The following is a 5,779-nucleotide window of genomic DNA, read 5'->3' as shown; positions in this document are numbered from 1 at the left end:
ATCTGCAAACAGTGACAGCTTTCCTTCTTCTTTTCTGATTTGGATTCCTTTTATTTCTTTTTCTTCTCTGATTGCTCTGGCTAAAACTTGCAAAATTATGTTGAATAATAGTCATGAGAGTGGACAACCTTGTCTTGTTCCTGATCTTAGAGGAAATGGTTTCAGTTTTTCACCATTGAGAATGATGTTGTCTGTGGGTTTGTCATACATCGCCTTTATTATGTTGAGGTAGGTTCCCTCTATGCCTACTTTCTGAAGAGTTTCCTTATCATAAATGGGTGTTGAATTTTGTTGAAAGCTTTTTCTGCATCTATTGAGATGATCGTATGGTTTTTCTCCTTCACTTGTTAATATGGTTTATCACATTGATTGATTTGCATATATTGGAGAACCCTTGCGTTCCTGGGATAAACCCCACTTTATCGTGTGTATGATGCTGTTATCTTCTATCCTTAATGATAGTTTTCCTCTGCTTCATCTATAGTTAATGAGAGAGGTTATTAAAGTTGCCCAGGGTGATTGTGGATTTGTCTGTTTCTCCTTAAAGTTCTATTACTTTTAACTTTATATACTTCGAGGATGTGTTATTAGGTGTACACATATAAAATTTTTATGTCACTAGTGAATTAATAAATCTTTTATCATTGTGAAAGTTTCCTCTTAATGTATATTAAATATTTTCACATTTTGTCTCCTTTGTCTGATGTTAATATAGTTACAACAACCCGCTTTTGGCTAGTATTTGTGTAGTATATTTATTTTCCATCCCTTTATTTTTTATTTTTTTCTGAGGTATGTGGGCCTCTCACTGCCGTGGCCTCTCCCACCGCAGAGCACAGGCTCTGGACGTGCAGGCTCAGCAGCCTTGGCCCACGGGTCCAGCCGCTCCACGGCATGTGGGATCCTCCCAGACCGGGGCATGAACCCGTGTCCCCTGCATCAGCAGGTGGACTCCCAACCACTGTGCCACCAGGGAAGCCCTGCATCCCTTTAGTCCTGTGTCAGTTATTTATTGATGTATAACAAACCCCAAACCTTAGGGTCTTAAAACAACAATGTATTATTGTCTCTCGTGGCTCAGCTCAGTAGTTCTTATTTGGAGGGGGGCCCCTCATGCAGCCGCAGTCATATGGTGACTGATGCTGGAATCATGTGTGGGCTTGATTTGGCTGGACATCCAAAATATCTTCTTCCCTCACTTGTTTGACCTCTCAGCTGGAGTGGGTGAAGTAGCTGAGGGATGATCAGTCACCACTCTTTCTTCACAGGACCTCTGTATGTGGCTAGCTCAGGCTTTTTCACAGCATGTCAAGCTCAGAATAGCTGGATTTCTTGCATGGTGGCTAGCTTCTCCCAGGGGCATGTTGCAAGAGACTAAGGCAGAAGCTGCAGACTTCCTGTGACCTGGTTGTGGAGGTCATGTAGCACTGACTCTGCTGTATTCTTAGTCCAAAGTGAGTTAGAGGGTTGGCTCAGAATCAAGGAGGATGAGGCTGCACAAGAGTGCAAGTACTGGGAAGTGTGATTCACTAAGGGCTATGATTGAAAAGCTGGTTACCACACACAGTTTGCTCTGTGGCCTGCAGTGGTTTCTATCCCTTCCACCTGGATCTATCCATCGAGGTCCCCAAAATCTCATTCCACTGTGGCATTAAGTTCCTTCCTGAAGTCCAGGATCTCATTATCTGAATTATGTCCAGGTACAGATGAGGCTTATTGGGTATATTACTTGGGTACAGTTCCTTTCAATCTATATTTCTGAAAGCATGGTAATTTTAAAGTATTTATACTTCTTACACGGTGACTATCTTTCCCCAGAGCATATTTTCTAAGAAATTAGGTACATGATACAAGGCTTATTTTGACCTACCCTTGGAAGTCACAAAGCATCACTTATATTACATTTTATTGCTCAAAGCAAGCCATAGATTTCATCCCAGATTCAAGAAGGGGAGACTAGAAAAGGCCATGAATACTGGGAGGTGGGATCACTGGGCAGAGGACATATGTAACCTTATATTTTACATGTGTTAGTTGTAAGTAGTATATAGTTGCTATCTTTAAATTCATCCTAAAAACATATTTTTGAAAAAAATTAAAACATTGAGACCATTTACATTTAATCTAATTATGGGTGTATTTTGAGTTTTATTATTCTATCTCACTACTTCTTTTCTATTTATTTCACTTATCCTGTACTTCTTTTTCTTTTCTTTCTTGACTTCTTTTGTATTGAATCACTTTTATTATTTTGCCTTTTCCCCTCTGTTAGCTTGATTACATTTTACTCTTTCTGAGTAGTTAGTAATGAGTTATTAATGAGCATCTGAATTGTTGTAGGATAATTTCATGTCTGAGTCTTTTTTTTTTAACTGATAAATGTGTATATTTATTACTAGCATTATGACTCCATACAGGATTTCCAATTCCATGGATTAGGAGGGGAAGATCACGGTATAAGCATCCTCTTATCCTTTACAAAGGAGCATGGCAGGAACTGAAGGCCATTGTGACTAAAAGGAAGCTCCACAAGATTAACCACATTTAACTATGACCTTGCCTCCAGGGAGGACTAAGAATGCCTCCCCAAGATCCAATAGATTGTACTTGGGTATGAAGGAAACTGCTTAGGACCCTCATTTTTTTACTCCCATGAGTCATTACTTTCCTTTCTTCTCCTACTTTCCTGTTCTTATAATAGGACAATTCTATATGCTGAACATATGAGGCAAGTATGATAAGATTTAAAACATTGCCCCTTTGTGGCCAATGTTCACCCTTATGATCAAATTACTAAAAATGTGTATCTAGAAATAAAACAAAACAGATGTCTTCTTGTAGGTGAAATAGCTAAAATTTTGGCCTCTTTATTGATCTCAGGTCATACATTTGCCTTGAAAAAAATACAATAAACAGTTCCAATTAAGAGTTACAGAAACTCAGTTTTTCTTCCACATCTCTAAATGCTCATGGAGAGCCAACTTCCATGATACATAGCCCACAGCACATACTTGAGAGTTGGTCCCACAGGAAATATTCATATAAGCAAAACAAGATTTTGTTTCTCATTACATAAACATCGCCTGAGTTTATCTAGTCAACACACTTGTTTAAAAAAAAATAATCTGTGACTAAAAGCTCGATCATATTTCTTAGGTGCCATTCTCATTTGAATCATACCCAAAAAGTCTGGAAATAACTCAAAACTAGAAAGTGGCCCAAATGTTAAGGCTGCCTATGGCTCTTGCTACAAAGTAGTTGCCAGTCTGATGACAGGAATTATAGGGTTCTTCTTGATTTCACAAGAATCTACCAGAAGAAGGTGGAGGGCCAAGAAATGCACCTGCCTGCTTGGTGGCAGCTTGTGAAGGGGCAAGGCTGAGAATCTTCTGGATGTTCCATCCAATTACATGGTAGAGAGAATACACAGGAAGATGAAGGAACAGTCTGTGTTGTCATCCTCCAGCTGACTTCCGTGAGATAGTCCTTGGATGTAGGAAAGGGGGATGAAAGGGGACCTTTGTCACCATTCTACCATCAAATATGGAATTGAACATTCCCATTTGGGCAGTAAAACAAACGCCAGTTGCAAACACGGATTTCCTTCAGACCGTCTCCGTTGTTATTCTTCAGTTTCTCTTTTTGCCCATTTTCTCTTCCTTCCTTCCTTCCTTCCTTTCTCCCTTTCTTCCTTCCTTTCTACCAGCTGACTCTTACTGTTTCTTTCTTCTTTCCAGTTTTTTGCCCTGTTTTTCCACTTCTGCCTTCAGTCTCCTGTACTTGTCTGTCCTGTAAACCAGGACCCCGGTTACTCCCTTGGTGAGAACAGGAGGCACAAGAAGACAACGATGATGAGCAGTGTGTCCACGAACCGGGCGTTCATCTGAGGCTTCTGTCTCTACACTCCCATCCCCTGGGGGATGGGGGGAAGCTCTTCAAAAGCCAGGAAAAGAGAAGAAAAAACGACTTCCCTAGATTTCAGGATCACAGAGTCCTGAGTTGTTTTTGTCTGTCAATTGCCAAGTGAGATTTTTGCAACTATAAACATTCAATAAAAGCTGAAAAAATAAATGTTTGCCCTTCAGAGAGCTTCTTTGTGCCTTTCTATCCCCCTTGCTCTGTTCATTAATTACCTGAGGAGTTCTGATACTAATTGCTGAAAAGACTCACAGGACTCAAATCACTTATACTCATGGAACAGTTTTATTACAAGCAAAGGATACAGGACAACAATATCAGGAAAAGGATATGCATTTAAAGTGCCTGAAAATTTCATGTCCAGTTTTCTTTGTCTACTCACTGCTAGGTTGGATAAGACATGCTTTGTCTCCAGGTCTCAAACCACGACTATTGTGTGTGCAAAGCACCTATTAACAGAAAGCCCAAAGACTGCTCCTGGTCCGGGTCTCTTGTGGTGAGCTGGTCATATTAGACATAATACCTTTATGTGATCAGACTTAATTGTCAAACTTACCTGGCTCCACCAAACCAAGTACAAATCCTAAATCCAATTGGTAAACAGTGCTGATCGGCTGGCGCATCCTACTCCCAAACAACCGCAGACCCACGATTTGTCTTTCCTTAATATATTACATAGTGTGGGCAAAAGGCTACTATTATTATTATGTGCCAGGAAGCTCTGGAAATAGCATCCCAGAACAGCTGAGATTGTTGCTAAATAACTGATGAGAAGGATAATGTCAGGACCCTTCTTAGTTTCCAGAGCACCAAAAGTTCTTTGAAACCCAGTACGTGTGAAACATCGTTGTTTAATTGAGCTAAACATAAGTTTCCCTGCAAATAAACCCAGCCAAATTTTGAAATACATTTTTGGGAAGTAACTACCTATTTTGGAAAGCACAGCTTGTCATTGTCCATCCTCAGACTAAGATGGCTTAATCTCTTCTGGCTTCTCTGAAGGCTGTTAATGTATTACTCATTTTTCCCAATTCCCAAACCCCATACAGTCTTTTCAAAGCTCTCATGCCCTGTAACATCTCTACATCACCTTCTGCTAATACTGTAGGTATACCTATATAATCGATCTAAATAACCTGGAACGGTTATTTAGATAAATATTTGGAACGGCTAAAATAACAAGCTTCATTTTTTTCCTGTTATACTCAAGATAGTCTCTTTACCAAAAATGCTTTCCTGTTATCTCCACCTTTTAAATTTTTTCTGTCCTTTAACGTATGACCCCAAATACCTCTTCCTTAATACAGTCTTGCCCAAACGCCAGTCTCCCCTTTCTGACTTTCTTTTGAATTCATTGTCATTTATTGAAAAGAACATTAGGCATATGTAAGAATCCTCTTGATTCTGTCACAGTATGACTTTGAACAAGACACCTCAATTTATCTGGGCCTGTTTCTCTCATCATACAAATCTTAACCAATGTTACAAATTTTATACAAGTTTGTTGTAACAAATATCATTAAAAAATTTACTCACTGTAAGTAAGATTTTTCCACTCCTCCCCAGTTCTGCTTTTGTTAAAGAGTTTGCTTCAAATACAGAAACCCATGTTTCGGCGGTAGGATTATGTGCCTTTGCGCTTAAAGTTCCGTGTTATTAACGAGGTTCCTCAGTAAGCCTGCATCTTACTACTTGCCCTTTCTCACTCCTCCCACCACTTGATTTTAGCCCTACAAGTTTTGTTTTGTTTTTGGTTGTGTCTGGGGGGGGGAGGGGGGGCGGGGCTCTGGTTGCTGTTACTTGTTTTTTAGTTGCTTTGCACCTTGCCCCTACTTTTCCTCTGCTTGGCTGCACAATCTCC

At 39.8% G+C, this 5,779-nt stretch overlaps 1 pseudogene; it reads right to left on the bottom strand.

Annotated features, from left to right (window-relative positions):
* Positions 1 to 3,299: 3,299 nt before the first annotated feature.
* On the bottom strand, positions 3,300 to 3,966 carry LOC112066341 (calcium load-activated calcium channel-like; annotated as a pseudogene).
* Between the last annotated feature and the right edge of the window lie 1,813 nt (positions 3,967 to 5,779).

This window comes from Physeter macrocephalus, chromosome 6, assembly GCF_002837175.3.
Source record: "Physeter macrocephalus isolate SW-GA chromosome 6, ASM283717v5, whole genome shotgun sequence".
NCBI lineage: Eukaryota > Metazoa > Chordata > Mammalia > Artiodactyla > Physeteridae > Physeter > Physeter macrocephalus.
Note: the sequence above shows the minus strand (reverse complement) of the source record. Positions and strands in the feature narration are given on the sequence as shown.